The sequence below is a fragment of the Solanum stenotomum genome, chromosome 5 (assembly GCF_019186545.1).
Source record: "Solanum stenotomum isolate F172 chromosome 5, ASM1918654v1, whole genome shotgun sequence".
NCBI lineage: Eukaryota > Viridiplantae > Streptophyta > Magnoliopsida > Solanales > Solanaceae > Solanum > Solanum stenotomum.
In genome coordinates, this window is record NC_064286.1 from 23,760,632 (window position 1) to 23,778,105 (window position 17,474).

Below are 17,474 nucleotides of genomic sequence, written 5' to 3' on the forward strand. Positions count from 1 at the left end.
ACCCAAAAGGTTCTTAAAAATGTGCTTCGAAAATTACCGGAAACTTGTTTAGCTATATAAAAAAAATCCGTTTCATTTTTTGAATATCCGACTTCATATTCTTGTTTAGGGGGTCAAATTGAGTGGGAAATCGGTCTAACCCAAATTTTAGAGCAACCGTCTCAAAATCCGAAATTTCCAAGTGAAGCCTTTTTCGAGGGTCTACTTTGGAGGGTCATATCTCTTAGCAAACAAATAATTGGGTGGCCCATAACATATCCATGGAAAGCCCTTTGAGTTAGCTACCTAGCACACTTGGTTTCACCTCATTCGGAGTTCGAACGAAGAAGTTATGCCCATTTTCGTAAAATATGTTCGGCAGGAAATGCAATTTCCAGTGAGCGTTTTTATTGTTCACCCGCCTCATTTTTTTTCTAAGTGTTGGACCATTTTTCCAAAGGGCATATGTTATTTCCTATATACCATTAGTTCAATTCCCATCTCTAAAACATTTCCCAAAACACCTCTCCCATATTTAGACACATTTTCTCTCAAGTTCTCTCAAGAACCCCATTCCAAAACCTTCCTCAAGATTGAAGAGACTCTTGCTCTAAGTTTCAAGCTTCCATTGAAGACACTCTCAAGACCTTCATAAGAACTCAAGGTATGTGGTGTTGAACTCATGGGTCCTTCCACCCATAGTGCCTAGACTCTATTCTACTCATTAATTCATGGTTTAAGTTAAGATTCATAAATTAGTCTTGTTCTTTGTAATAATTTCCTGCACATTGAATTTTAAAAATGAAAAGTGATTGTTTTGAGCATGTTGTGACTCTAGAACTTGAATCTAAATTTGGAATGGATGTGGAGATTTTCATGTGGTATTGTGGGTGTTAAAAGGTGTTGTTGTAGGTTGTTCACTGGTTTGGCTGCATAATTACTACCCTATTTTCCATGCTCTTTGATTCCATTACATGCCTTCAAGGTGTTTGACAAAATGTCCAACTATGGAGAATTGATGAATCGATGCTTTAAAGCTTGAGTTATGAGATGTATGGCAATCCAGAGATGTGTTGATGACAAACTAAGCTTGTGTATATGTTCATTCCATACGTGAGATTGCATTAGAGCCTAATGGGAATTTCCTATATAAAGTGTTGCATGACCATGCCCGGTCCGGGGGAAAAGAACCGGACAACCATGTGAGAGGTTTATATCTCACCACCTAGGATGCTTGGGGTGTGACCAACATCAACCATGTGAGAGGTTTATATCTCACCACCTAGGATGCTTGGGGTGTGACCAACATCAACCATGTGAGGGGTTTATACCTTGCCACCAGGGTGTCCGGGTGTGAACGGCATCCCCCATCCTAAGTTGGGGTTATAGATTGGTTGGATCATGCATACACATATGATATCTACTATTAGTATAGATTTACTTAAACATGTTTTGACTTCACTTTGATCATGCATCCTCATATTGTTATTCATAATGCCTATGAAACTATTTCTTGTATTTCGATTGTGTCCTTGTCTATTGTTGTGTTGCACCCCGCATACTTAGTACATTCCAAGTACTAACGCATATTTTGCCTACATGATGTCACCATGTAGGGACCGGAGCTACTCTTGATCCTTCTCTCCATTCACGTGGCTAGTACGGTGCTTATCCGAGTTTGTTGGTGAGTCCTCAATGATTCGAGGGCTATGTTATGTTTCCTACTCCTATGTTTTGAGACTTTAGCTTGCAATTGTATTTTGACTATGAGGGGAGCCGGTAGTATGTCATGGCCCCCGTCCTATCTATGTATGTAGAGGTGTGCGTTGGACAAGTATTTTGTAAATGAGCTTGACTCTTGTTCTATGATGTCATTTTGAAATGGTTTGCCCTTAGTCCCTATTTCCCGTTAATTAATGTTGATTGTACTTCCGCGACCGATGAAGTGTGATGACAAGTTTGAGAGGCTTGTTTGGGGTTCCTTCGGGTTCCTCATTCGCCATGTCACGTCTAGGCCCTAGGCTTGGGTCGTGACAAGCTTGGTATCAGAGCACTAGGTTGTTAAATCCTCGGAGTCCAACACACCGCGTTGAGTAGAGTCCTAATCATGGTTGTGAAGCGCGCCACGACTATGAATGGGAGGCTACAAAACGTTTTAGGAAAGGTTTCCCTTCTTCATGTTCTATGTCGTGCTTAGAGTGCGATAAGGTGATTCCTCCCTAACGCTTGTTCTTTGGATTGCTAGATCATCATGCCAAACATGAGGGGAAGACGGGCCCGATCACCGGAAGAGCCACCCACCAATGGTGAGCTCCGTGATGCACTCACCATGCTTGCACAAGTGGTAGCTAACCAAGTGCAACAAGGAGCCCAAGCTCCTCGAACTACCACCCCGGGGGAAAGGGTGAGAGATTTCATGAGGATGAACCCTCCGGTCTTCCATGGTTCAAAGGTGGATGAGGACCCGCAAGAGTTCATCGATGAGGTATGCAAAATCTTGACCATTATGGATGTTGGTGCTTGTGAGAAGGCGGAATTGGCGGCCTACCAACTCAAGGGGGTTGCTCAAATTTGGTTTGATCAATGGAAGGGTGAGAAAGGTAATGGCTATGTGGTGTTGTGGGAGGAGTTTAAACTTGCTTTCCTTAATAGGTTCTTCCCTCTTGAGCTTAGGGAGGCAAAGTTGGTGGAGTTCATGAACTTGAAGCAAGGAGCTATGAGTGTGAGGGAGTATGCCCTCAAATTTGTCCAACTCTCCAAGTATGCACCTCACTTGGTGGCCGACTCTAGGTCGAGGATGAACAAATTTGTGATGGGTGTATCCGACTTGGTTAGTGAGGAGTGTCGGTCCGCTATGCTCATTGGAGATATGGATTTGTCTCGGTTGATGACTTATGCCGAGCAAATGGAGGAGGAGAAATTGAGGAAGAGAAGGGGGCACGAGGCCAAGAGGGCCCGATTGGAGAATAGGTTCCCTAAGGGTGCTAGATTTCATCAAGGCCGAGGAAACCCTCATGTCAACCGGGGATTTGCTATCAATGTTCCTAGACCTCAAGGGGGAGGTGAAGTGGGTTCTATGGATGTATGCCCTAAGTGTGGGAGGAAGCATGGTGGTCCTTGCATGAAGGGTTCGGGTGCTTGCTTTGAATGTGGAGAAGTGGGTCATAAGAGGTTTGAATGTCCCAAGATCCGCAACAAGGTCCGAAGTGCTAACACTACTCCTTTGGGTAGAGGTGCTTCTCAAAGTGGTGCCCCAAGGGACAATCGATTTTATGCTTTGCATGGTAGACAAGGTGTTAATGAGACTCCGGATGTGGTGACCGGTATGTTGCAAATCTTTGATCTTGATGTTTATACTTTGATTGATCCGGGTGCCACCCTTTCCTTTGTTACCCCCTTAGTTGCTAGAAAATTTCATGTCGAGTCGGAATTGTTGCATGAGTCATATGAAGTATCCACTCCCATTGGTGTCTCTATTGTTGCTAGAAAAGTGTATAGAAATTGTCCGGTTTGCATATTAAATAAGTTGTTGCCTTGTGATCTTGTTGAGTTGAACATGGTGGATTTTGATGTTATTCTTGGGATGGATTGGTTGCATGCATATTATGCTTCTATTGATTGTAGGACTCGTAAAGTCAAGTTCCGATTTCCTAATGAACCCGTCCTTGAGTGGGAGAGCCGGGATGTTGTGGTGAAGGGGAAATTCATTTCTTGCATTAAAGCCCATAGGTTGATTTCCAAAGGGTGCTTGTACCATATTGTGAGAGTCAATGATGTGGAGTCTAAAGTCCCTCCTATTGAGTCTATTCCGGTTGTTAATGAGTTTCTAGATGTCTTCCCAGAAGACCTTCCCGGTGTCCCTCCCGAAAGGGAGATAGATCTTGGTATAGACCTCCTTCCCGATACTCAACCTATTTCTATCCCCCCTTACCGTATGGCCCCGGCGGAGTTGAAAGAGTTGAAAGAGCAATTAAAAGATTTGTTAGAGAAGGGGTTTATTAGACCTAGTCATTCTCCCTGGGGTGCTCCGGTTTTGTTTGTGAAGAAGAAAGATGGGTCTCTTAGAATGTGTATTGATTATCGACAACTTAATAGGGTCACCGTCAAGAATAGGTATCCTCTTCCAAGGATTGACGATTTATTTGACCAATTGCATGGGGCTAGTCACTTCTCTAAGATTGATCTTCGGTCAGGGTATCATCAAGTGAAGGTGAGGGAGTGTGATATTCTCAAGACGGCCTTTCGTACTAGGTATGGGCACTATGAGTTTGTGGTGATGTCTTTCGGGTTGACTAATGCTCCGGCTCTCTTTATGGATTTGATGAATAGGGTTTTCAAACCCTACCTTGATTCTTTTGTGGTGGTGTTTATAGATGACATCTTGATCTATTCTCGGGGTGAGGAAGAGCACAAGGGTCACTTGAGGGTTGTACTCCAAAGATTGAGGGAAGAGAAGTTGTACGCTAAATATGAAAAGTGTGAGTTTTGGTTGAAGGAAGTTGCTTTCCTAGGCCATGTGGTGTCGGGGGATGGTATTAAGGTGGATCCTAAGAAGACCGATGTTATTAGGAATTGGCCTAGACCTTTGACCCCGTCGGATATAAGGAGTTTCTTGGGTTTAGCGGGTTATTATAGGAGATTTGTGGAAGGGTTTTCTTCTCTTGCTTCTCCTATGACTAAGTTGACTCAAAAGAAGGCTAAATTTGTGTGGTCGGATGAGTGTGAGGAAAGCTTCCAAACTTTGAAAGAAAGGCTTGTGTCCGCTCCTATTTTGTCACTTCCGGATGGGTTAGAAGGTTTTGTTGTTTATTGTGATGCTTCCCGTATTGGTTTGGGTTGTGTGTTGATGCAAAGTGGTAAGGTTATAGCCTATGCTTCTAGGCAACTTAAGGTTCATGAAAAAAATTACCCAACCCATGATCTTGAATTGGCCGCCGTGGTTTTTGCTTTAAAGATTTGGCGTCATTATTTGTATGGGGTGCATGTTGATATCTTCACCGACCATAAGAATCTCCAATATGTGTTCACGCAAAAAGATCTTAACTTGAGACAAAGGAGGTGGTTAGAATTCCTTAAGGATTATGATATGAGTGTTCACTATCATCCGGGGAAAGCTAATGTGGTGGCGGATGCATTGAGTAGAGTGTCCATGGGTAGCTTGGCTCATGTGGAGGAAGGTAGTAAAGAGTTGGCTAAGGAGGTCCATCGGTTGGCCAAATTGGGAGTTAGGTTAGAAGGGGTGGATAGTGGAGGAGTAGTTGTTGTTGATGGTTCAAGGTCTTCCTTGGTTGATGAGGTGATAGTCAAGCAAGATCTTGATCCTTCTTTGGTAGAATTAAAGGCTTCGGTGAGTAGTGGTAAGGTGGAGGTTTTCTCCCAAGGGGGAGATGGTGCCCTTAGGTACCAAGGTAGATTATGTGTTCCTTGTGTGGATGGTGTGAGGGAAAGAATCCTTGATGAGGCTCATAATTCTTTTTATTCTATTCATCCGGGGTCAACAAAGATGTATAGAGACTTGAGGGATGTGTATTGGTGGGGCGGTATGAAGAAGGACATTGCAAAATTTGTTTCGGGTTGCCATAGTTGTCAACAAGTCAAGGCCGAACATCAAAGGCCGGGTGGCCTAACTCAAGACATTGAGATACCTACTTGGAAGTGGGAAGAAATCAACATGGATTTTGTAGTGGGCTTACCCAAGGCTAGAAGAGGCTTTGATTCGGTTTGGGTGGTGGTTGATCGGATGACAAAGTCGGCTCATTTCCTACCGGTTAAAACTACTTACGGGGCTGAAGAGTATGCCAAGTTGTACATTCATGAATTGGTAAGGTTGCATGGGATTCCTTTGTCTATCATCTCGGATCGTGGTGCCCAATTCACTTCTCACTTTTGGAAGTCATTCCAAAGGGGTCTTGGTACAAAGGTAAAGCTTAGCACGGCCTTCCACCCTCAAACGGATGGCCAAGCCGAAAGAACAATTCAAACCTTGGAGGATATGCTTAGAGCTTGTGTATTGGAGTTGAAAGGTAGTTGGGATGATCATCTTCCTTTGATTGAATTTGCATACAACAATAGTTATCATTCTAGTATCGGTATGGCTCCTTTTGAGGCACTTTATGGTAGACGGTGTAGGTCACCGGTTGGGTGGTTTGAAGTTGGAGAGGTGGCCTTGTTGGGTCCGGATCTGGTCATGGATGCTCTTGAGAAGGTAAGGATGATTAGGGAGAGGTTGAAAACAGCCCAAAGTCGTCAAAAGTCTTATGCCGATGTGAGGAGACGGGATCTTGAATTCAAAGTGGGTGATTGGGTTTATTTGAAAGTTTCTCCAATGAAAGGTGTGGTTCGTTTTGGTAAGAAGGGGAAATTAAGTCCTAGGTATGTCGGTCCTTATGAGATAATAAGAAGGGTTGGTAAAGTAGCCTATGAGTTGGGGTTGCCCAAGGAGATGGAATTAGTTCATCCGGTATTCCATGTATCGATGTTGAGGAAATGTGTTGGTGATCCTAACGCTATTGTACCTCTTGAGGTTGTGGGTGTTGTAGAAGATAATTTGACGTATGAAGAAGTCCCGGTTCAGATCTTAGATAGACAAGTTAAAAGGTTGAGGAACAAAGAAGTGGCGTCCGTTAAGGTGCTTTGGAGAAATCAACAAGTGGAGAGTGCTACTTGGGAGGCCGAAGCGGACATGCAAAGACGTTATCCTTATCTATTCAACTCCACTCAAGCCTAAGGTATTAAATCAAGTCCTTTGTACTCCATTGAGTCTTACATTTCAGCCCCTGAATCATTAATGTGCATATATGTTTAAATTGATGAGTTATGGATGCTTTACACTAAGTTTTGAAATCTTGAAGTGATGTTTAAATAAAATTTTTGCATTCATGTTGGGGCTGATATGTTCTTACTAAGTCTTGCCTTGTACGTCTCTTCCACATTCGGGGACGAATGTTCCCAAGGGGGAGATATTGAAATGACCCAAAAGGTTCTTAAAAATGTGCTTCGGAAGTTACCGGAAACTTGTTTAGCTATATCAAAAAAAATCCGTTTCGTTTTTCGAAAATCCGACTTCATATTCTTGTTTAGGGGGTCAAATTGAGTGGGAAATGGGTCTAACCCAAATTTTAGAGCAACCGTATCAAAATCCGAAATTTCCAAGTGAAGCCTTTTTCGAGGGTCTACTTTGGAGGGTCATATCTCCTAGCACACAAATAATTGGGTGGCCCATAACATATCCATGGAAAGCCCTTTGAGTTAGCTACCTAACGCACTTCGTTTCACCTCATTCGGAGTTCGGACGAAGAAGTTATGCCCATTTTCGTAAAATCTGTCCGGCAGGAAATGCAATTTCCAGTGAGCGTTTTTACTGTTCACCCGCCTCATTTTTTTTTCTAAGTGTTGGACCATTTTTCCAAAGGGCATATGTTATTTCCTATATACCATTAGTTCAATTCCCATCTCTAAAACATTTCCCAAAACACCTCTCCCATACTTAGACACATTTTCTCTCAAGTTCTCTCAAGAACCCTAATCCAAAACCTTCCTCAAGATTGAAGAGACTCTTGCTCCAAGTTCCAAGCTTCCATTGAAGACACTCTCAAGACCTTCATAAGAACTCAAGGTATGTGGTGTTGAACTCATGGGTCCTTCCACCCATAGTGCCTAGACTCTATTCTACTCACTAATTCATGGTTTAAGTTAAGATTCATAAATTAGTCTTGTTCTTTGTAATAATTTCCTGCACATTGAATTTTAAACATGAAAAGTGATTGTTTTGAGCATGTTGTGACTCTAGAACTTGAATCTAAATTTGGAATGGATGTGGAGATTTTCATGTGGTATTGTGGGTGTTAAAAGGTGTTGTTGTAGGTTGTTCACTGGTTTGGCTGCATAATTACTACCCTATTTTCCATGCTCTTTGATTCCATTACATGCCTTCAAGGTGTTTGACAAAATGTCCAACTATGGAGAATTGATGAATCGATGCTTTAAAGCTTGAGTTATGAGATGTATGGCAATCCAGAGATGTGTTGATGACAAACTAAGCTTGTGTATATGTTCATTCCATACGTGAGATTGCATTAGAGCCTAATGGGAATTTCCTATATAAAGTGTTGCATGACCATGCCCGGTCCGGGGGAAAAGAACCGGACAACCATGTGAGAGGTTTATATCTCACCACCTAGGATGCTTGGGGTGTGACCAACATCAACCATGTGAGAGGTTTATATCTCACCACCTAGGATGCTTGGGGTGTGACCAACATCAACCATGTGAGGGGTTTATACCTTGCCACCAGGGTGTCCGGGTGTGAACGGCATCCCCCATCCTAAGTTGGGGTTATAGATTGGTTGGATCATGCATACACATATGATATCTACTATTAGTATAGATTTACTTAAACATGTTTTGACTTCACTTTGATCATGCATCCTCATATTGTTATTCATAATGCCTATGAAACTATTTCTTGTATTTCGATTGTGTCCTTGTCTATTGTTGTGTTGCACCCCGCATACTTAGTACATTCCAAGTACTAACGCATATTTTGCCTACATGATGTCACCATGTAGGGACCGGAGCTACTCTTGATCCTTCTCTCCATTCACGTGGCTAGTACGGTGCTTATCCGAGTTTGTTGGTGAGTCCTCAATGATTCGAGGGCTATGTTATGTTTCCTACTCCTATGTTTTGAGACTTTAGCTTGCAATTGTATTTTGACTATGAGGGGAGCCGGTAGTATGTCATGGCCCCCGTCCTATCTATGTATGTAGAGGTGTGCGTTGGACAAGTATTTTGTAAATGAGCTTGACTCTTGTTCTATGATGTCATTTTGAAATGGTTTGCCCTTAGTCCCTATTTCCCGTTAATTAATGTTGATTGTACTTCCGCGACCGATGAAGTGTGATGACAAGTTTGAGAGGCTTGTTTGGGGTTCCTTCGGGTTCCTCATTCGCCATGTCACGTCTAGGCCCTAGGCTTGGGTCGTGACAGCAAGTTTCTTGATTACTCAGACTTCATCAAGATTGTAGGCCTCAATCACTTCTTGCACACTTTCACCATTTCTCAAATAAATCTTGATCCTTTGCCCGTTTACCATGAACCTTGTTCCTTTACTATTCTCAAGCTCAACAGCTCCATGGGGGAGCACTTTTGTGAGCAAACATGGCCCAATCCATTTGGACTTGAGTTTGCCAAGAGACAAACGCAACCTCGAGTTGAATAGAAGCACAAGATCACCAACCACAAATTCTCGCTTTTCAATTCTTTGATCATGAAACTGTTTCATCTTCTCTTTGTACAAGGCTGAACTTTCATAAGCATTTAGGCGAAACTCGTCAAGCATATTCAACTCATTCATTCTTTGATTCGATGTGGCGCCCCAATCCAAATTGAGCTTCTTCATTGCCTACATCGCCTTATGCTCTAGCTCTACCGGTAAATGACAAGACATCCCATATAGAAGTTGGTAAGGAGACATACCTATGGGGTCTTGTATGCAGTGCGATAGGCCCATAGATCATCATCAAGCTTCCTTGACCAATCCGCTCTATTAGCATTCACAGTCTTTGCTAAGATCTGTTTAATTTCTCTGTTGAACACTTCAACTTGCCTACTAGTCTGCGGATGGTAAGGAGTGGCTACATTATGGCGGACACCATATTTCTCAAGTAGTCCCTTGAACAACTTATTGCAAAAGTGAGAACCTCCGTTGCTGATAATCGCCCTCGGTGTACCGAATCGGGAGAAGATGTTCTTTTTCAAGAATGCGGTGACACTTTTACCTTCATTGTTGGGGAGCGCAACTGCTTCCACCCACTTCGATACATAATCAACCGCAACAAGAATATACTTCATCCCGTATGAGCTCACAAATGGACCCATAAAATCAATGCCCCATACATCAAACAACTCTATCACCAATATCGGATTCAATAGGGAGCTCTTGCCTCTTTGAAATCCCTCCTTCTCTTTGGCAACGATCACAAGACTTGGCGAAATCATGAGCATCTTGGTGGATGGTAGGCCAGTAGTACCCACACTGCAAAATCTTATGCGCAGTCCGAATACCACTATGATGCCCACCAACAGGCTATGAATGGCATGCTTCAAGTACTCTCAACATCTCAACCTCGGGCACACATCGACAAATAATCCCATCAGCACAACTACGATACAAGTAAGGTTCATCCCAAAATAATTTCTTCACATCATGCATAAACTTTCTCCTCTGGTGAAAAGACAAGTCTGGGGGCACCAAATCGCTTGCCAAATAATTAGCAAAGTCTGCGAACCATGGAATCAAATCATGAGAAGCAACCAATACCTGTTTATCTGGAAAAGCATTATTAATTTCAGCTCTATCTCCAAGTTTTAGCATAGCCTCTTCCTCTAATCTGGACAAGTGTCGGCAACTTGATTTTTGGTCCCCTTTCAATCTTTTACCACAAAATCAAACTCTTGCAGCAATAATACCCATCTATTCAATCTTTGGTTTACATCCTTTTTCGCCATCAAATACCTCAATGCAGAATGGTCAGTATGCACTATGACCTTAGTACCAAGCAAGTAGGATCGAAATTCCTCGAATGCAAAAACCACTGCAAGAAGTTCTTGTTCGGTCACAGTATAATTCTTCTGGGCCACATTTAGAGCTTTGCTAGCATAGTAAATAGGGTGAAGAATTTTCTCTTTCCTCTATCCTAGTACCACACCAAGCGCCACTCCAATTGTATCACACATTACCTCAAACAGTTGTCCCCAATCAAGTGAAATAATGATAGGTGTAGTGACCAACTTCACCTTCAACTCTCCAAATGCTCTCAGACAAGCCTCATCAAAGTCAAACTTATACTCCTTTTTGAGCAGCTTGCACAATGGGTGTGCAATTTTTGAAAAGTCTTTTATGAATCTCCTATAGAACCCATCATGCCCAAGAAAACTTCTAACACCTTTTACAAAAATAGGTGGAGGAAGCTTTTCTATTACCTCAACTTTAGCTCTATCAACCTCAATACTTTTCTTTGAAATTCGATGACCCAACACGATACCTTGTTTAACCATGAAATGACACTTCTCCCAATTCAGCACCAAGTTACGGTCTTCACACCTCCTTAGCACCTCGGCCAAATGATCTAGACAATGATCAAAAGAATCACCTACAACTGAAAAATCATCCATGAACACTTCAATATTGTCCTCCACTATATCAGAAAATATCGACATCATACAGCGCTGGAAAGTTGTTGGAGCATTGCACAACCTAAATGGCATCCGTTTGAAAGCAAAATTCCCATAAGGGCAAGTGAAGGTGGTTTTCTCTTGGTCTTCTGGAGCTATAGAAATTTGATTGTAGCCCGAATACCCATCGAGAAAAAAATACCAACCCTTTCCTGCAAGTCTATCCAACATCTAGTCCATGAATGGCATAGGAAAGTGGTCCTTTTCTGTCCACGCATTCAACTTCCGGTAATCCATACAAACTTTCCATCCAGTCACAGGCCTCATTGGAACAAGCTCATTTCTTTCATTTGGCACCACAGTAATGCCACCCTTTTTAGACACACACTACACAGGACACACCCAACTACTATCTGCAATGGGATAAATAACTCCCGCATCCAGCCACTTCACGATCTCCTTTTTAATGACCTCTTGCATAGGTGGATTTAATCTTCTCTGGTGCTCGATACTGGGCTTATGATCTGGCATGAGTTAGATTTTGTGAGAGCAAATACCGGGAGGAATCCCAATAATATCCGTAATAGTCCACCCAATAGTTCGCTTGAACCTCCTTAACACAGTCACCAAGAACTCTACTTGTCTCGCATTCAAATTTGTCGCAATGATGATCGGCAACGTATTCTCTCTACCCAAGTATACATACCTCAAATGCGGTGGTAGAGCCTTAAGCTCCACTTTCGGTGCCTCCACAATAGATGGTCTTGCAGGTGGGGACTTGCAATTTTTCATGTCTAACTCATACTTCTTTGGTTTGGACCAATATTCACACATATCGAGTACGACTACCAACTCCTCATACTCTTCAATACCATCACTATCGAAATTCATCATAAATGCTGCTAGTGCCTCAACACCTAATCGCTTTTCAATTTGCACTTCTGTCCCACTCTCCACTCTGTAAGTTATAGCAATACTGTTTGGAATTCACCACCCTGCTTCATGGACCTACAAATATTGAAAGTTGCTTCTTCATTATTCAGTCTGAACTTCATCTGTCCCTTTTCCATATCAACCAACGCACGCCTTGTGGCAAGAAATGAACTCCCAAGGATGATGGGAACCTCAAAATCAACCTCACAGTCAAGAATCACAAAATCTACCAAAAAAAGGAAAGATTCCACTTTTACTAGCACATCATAGAGTACACCAATGGGCCTTTTCACAGTCCGATCGGCCATCAGTAACCGCATTGTAGTGGGCTTTGGGTCCCCTAGACCCAACTTCTTGTAAATAGATAATGGCATGAGGTTGATGCTAGCACCAAGATCACACAATGCCTTAGCAAAGTGTAACAGTCCGATAGTACATGGAATCGTGAAGGCACCAGGATCCTCATTTTTTTGCACAAGAGACCTTGTGGCAATAGAGCTACAATGTTGCAATCTATCATCCTCTTCGAAACTCACATACCTCTTCTTTGTTACCATATCTTTCATAAACTTTGCATACCCAGGCATTTGTTCCAAAGCTTCTATCAACGGAACGTTGATGGAAAGCTGCTTCAACATAGTAATAAACCTGCGATATTTACCATCTTCAGTCTTCTTCACTAATCTCTGTGAAAAAGGTAGTGGAGGTCTAGGTATGGGAACCACTTTCTGAGATATCTCCACTTCTTTCTATATCGCATTCTTAGACTTTTCTCTAACCTCTATCATATCATCTTCTTTTCTAATCTCAACTTCCACCATAGCTGGCATAGGTGGATTAATGGTTTGATTACCCCCTCGAGTAGTAACTGTCATGCAATGGCCATCATTCTTTGGATTCTGGATGGTGTTGCTAGGAAGAGTACCAGGTTAACGTCGGTTCACTGTAGTAGACAACTGGGTCATCTGCTGCTCTAGATGCTTTATTGACACTGCATGAGCATCAACCTTTTGACCAATACCAGAAAAGTAGTTTCTCATCTCCTTCACATTCTCATCAGCTGCATCAAACCTTTTCATCATCTTCTGCATCATATCTTCAATACGCGCCATACTTTCTCCAGCTTCCCTAGTACCAAATTTCTGATTTTGAGGGAGAACATAAGGTCCAACTCGATCATTTCTGTTGCCTTAGCTGTTTCGGTTGTAGTTGTTGTCGCGATTGAAGTTCCTATCCCGGACATATTGACTCTCTCGGTTGTAATTTCCATAGTTTCGACCTTCGTTCCTTTGACCTTAGCGCCAATTTTCCATGTTGGATCCTTGGGCATTTGGTCGGAAACCCAACATCTGATCATTCACAGCATAAGCATTCTCTTCATAGTAACACTCTTCCACTGGTGGTGGAGTTCTAGTCAAGTAGTTCACAACATTTACTTTTTCTTCACCTCCGCTCACATGCTTCAATACCAAACCCAACTCGGTCCTCATCTGACCCATCTCTTCACGAATCTCATCCGCAAACTGGTTTTAGTAGCATGAACGAAAAATGTGTTTCTCCCAGTATTCGACTTCCTAGTTCTCCATGCTTTATTGTTGCAAGATTTCTTCTCCAGCCTTTGTGCAATTTGTGTGTATGTGCACTCACCATATGAACCTTCAGCAATAGTATCTAGCACTGCTTTATTGTTATCATCCTGACCTCGATAGAAATATTCCTTCAGCGACTCATCATCAATACGGTGATCCGGAACACTTCTTATGAACGAAGTGAATCTGTCCCATGAGCTACTTACAGACTCTCCAGGTAATGCCACAAAATTATTGACCCTATATTTGTGATTTAGCTTCTTAGACACTAGATAATACCTTTCTAAGAACACATCCCTCAATTAGTTCCATGTATAGATTGAGTTATAAGGCAGCTCAGTGAACCATATAGCAGCATCGCCTGTCAGTGATAGAGGGAACACTATCAATCCGATGACATCCATATCCAAGTCTGGCCGACCTACACAACTCTTGCAGACTACCCTTATCTTGGCTATGTGAGCATGTGGGTCCTCCGATGGCAACCCTAAGAACAAGCCCCTCGTTGTAAGCATCTGCATCAAGCTACTGGTTACCACAAATGTGTGCCCCGGAGGCAGAGGAGGTAAGACTAGAGGTCCATCAGAGTCAGCAATATTTGCATTGCCCCTGTAGTTGGCATGAAGTTGTGGGTTTGGTGGACCGTGCACCCTCACTGCATTTCCCAATTGATTTTCAGTTAGACCCCGGTTTTCCCCACCAGCTACTCTCAGCTGTTGTAATTCAACTGTATCATCAAGATTTACTCCGATAGGATTAACTGGAATTCCTTGATTGTTCATTCTTCTCAAAGTTTTGTTCAACTCTGGATCGTAAGGAGTAAGTGGTTCACCTTGGCTCCGTGTCCTTGGCATACACTAGAGTCAGAACCTGAGAGAGACAAGAACAAAAAGAAAAAGTAAAATTAGGAAATATTTGACTAAAGTTCAATAATGTGTGAAAATTAATCTAAAAGCCAAATTTCCTCGGCAGTGGCGCCAAAATTTGATACGCTCAAATTACACCTCCTTAAAGAAGCATAAGCGATCGTTATCACGTAAAGAACCCAACTTGTAGGTTGGAGTCAATCCCACAAGGAAACTGGTTTAGACTTCACTTTAACTTACATTTATATTCGTTTAGTCAAAGTACTTCCAGAAACAAGTAATAAAAAAGGGGGATTTGTGAAACAACTTGTAAGAATTCAGTAAGTAATCAGTAAACAAAAGTCAATTTTTGTTGTTATCAAGATGAGAAAATTAACTAGGGTATACGTGTTCACCATAAACTCATAACTCAGTAATCCTAGTAATAGCAATTCTTTCCTAGTGTATTACATGCAATGTGATAAGTTAGGTATCTCTAAATTCTTGGTCCGGCATCTAGAGAATTTCACCCCGCACCTTGGTCCGGCTACGTGTGTATGAATTACTAACCCTTAACTTTACCTCATATTAGACATCGTAATCGATGTTTGGCTTAGTTACTACTTCGCACCAATTGACACTAGCCTATTATATAGTATCACACTAAATCTATGTTGATAATTCTTTTCTTGTTGATTACCTCCTTGGTCCGGCAAGTAGCAACAAGGTGAGTTCTAGCGCGTGCATTCGTTAAAAAGACTTTTGAACGAAAGAATTATCAATGCATGCAAAACACTATTTAAGAATTGCCTATTTACCATTCATACTTCGTTAATCGCTCATGGATCCCACAACCCTAGTTGTGGAGTTTAGTTACCCATAATCATATGAACACAATTCATTTTTTTAGATAAAAGAATTATGAACTTACGTAGTTGAGAAAAATAAACCCAGAATTTCAACTAGAATTTAAACCGAATTTTCAAAATTAACCTTTGGAAATCAAGAATTGCTCCAGTAGTAAAAATTAATTCCCTAGTCACCAAGTAAAACAAAAGTAATAATTTCCAACCCCTAAAAACGAGGTTTACGTGCCCTATTTATAGAAAACAAGTCCTAAATTAAAAGGGAAACAAATTAAGGAAAGTGTGTTCAAGCATGCGTCTTCATTCCACGAGACTGACTCACGAACCGTCAATGGATCTACGGTCCGTGAGTCCCTTCCATCAGCCAGGACTTAGAAAATATTTCAGCCTCCGAAAATTAGCTTCTCTGAAGCAAACAACGGACTTGCAGGACGCACCGTAGATCAATCCCCTTCCGTAAATCCACACTTGGAATCTTTAAAAATCAAGTACTGGAACCCTCGCAATATCAATCTACGGATCAACAGTATGGTCCATAGATCAATCTACGGACCGTCAATGGCCACCGTAGTTCCACACTCTGTCAGATTTCCCTGATTTGCCTTGCCTGCTGATCTACAGCCATCACCTACTAAGCGTCACTGGACCTACGGTCCGTAGATCACCTCCATAGGTGCCCTTTCTGCAGTATTTCAGCTATCCCTTTACTTTCGCACCTGAACGTCTTTCCTACAAAATATGATAAAAACACATAAAAACCAATCCAAAAAGGCCCTAGACACACACAACTTGTAAGTGAAATGTATTAGAAATACCGTAAACTCACGGTATATCAAACATTAGGAGGTCACTCTTGTTCATCTCTAGCTTGAAGAGCATATAACCTATTCCTCTTTGAAGCATCACCATCTGAACCACTAGGAGAAACTTACTTACCCTCTCTTTTCGTAGCCTTTTCCTTTGGGCAATCTCTCATTTTGTGGCCACTTTCACCACAACTAAAGCAACCCTGTTTACCGACCATACACCTACCCTCATGTCTCTTTCCACATCTAGCACAAGTAGGCCATGGGGACTCATTACTAATTCCTTGTGGCTTAGGGTTAGACACCCTCTCTTCCTTATACTTAGAAGCATTAGAAGCACCTTGTCCGGAAAACCTTTGTCGATTCTTAGAGTGATCATGTCCATCGGACCCATCATGAAAGGACTTATCATCTTCCACTCTAGCCTCTTTTTCTCCCTAGATTTCTCTTCCTTGAGTTTTGATTTCTCAATTTGTGGGGTGTACACCATAAGATGTGAGATATCCATATCATGAAGGAGAATTGACGTACGACATTCTTTTCCTACCATGTTGGACACACCCTTCTAAAACCTACTCATCATATCCCTCGAATTTTCCACCATAGATGGAGAATACTTGGATAGTTGGGTAAATTTCAAGTCATACTCCTTAACACTCATGCTACCTTGCTTAAAGTTAACGAACTATTGCATTTTAGCCTCTCTCAACTCTAGGGTAAAGAACCTATCAAGAAATGCCAATTTGAACACTTCCCACTCTATTGGACCCGATCCTACATGTCTAGTCTCCTATCATTGATTGTACCATACTTAAGCAACCCTTTTCAATTGGTAATAGGCTAGCTCCGCTTTCTCTACCGAAGTCACCCCCATAATAGCAAGCATTTTATATACCTCATCTATAAACTCCTTAAGATCCTCCTCCATTTTGGAGCCATAAAACTTTGGAGGGTTCATCCTAATAAAATCCCTCACTCTCAAAGCCATGGAATTCACATTAGGATTCACCGGAAGAACCACTTCCTTACTGACTTGAGCCGTCACGGCTTGAGCTAAAACTTCAAAAGCTGCTCTAAACTCCGCATGAGTAACATTCTCAACTAAAGGATCAATTGGAGCTTGAGGAGGGGCTTGGAGAGGAACTTATTGCTCCCCATTGTCTTCCTCATTCCTCCTAGCTATTAATAAAGGGATCATATGTCACAACTTCAAGCTATTATACTCTAACATGCTTGATTCATTTTAGCTGAGCAAACCTTTCAACTTAGAATCATTCTATG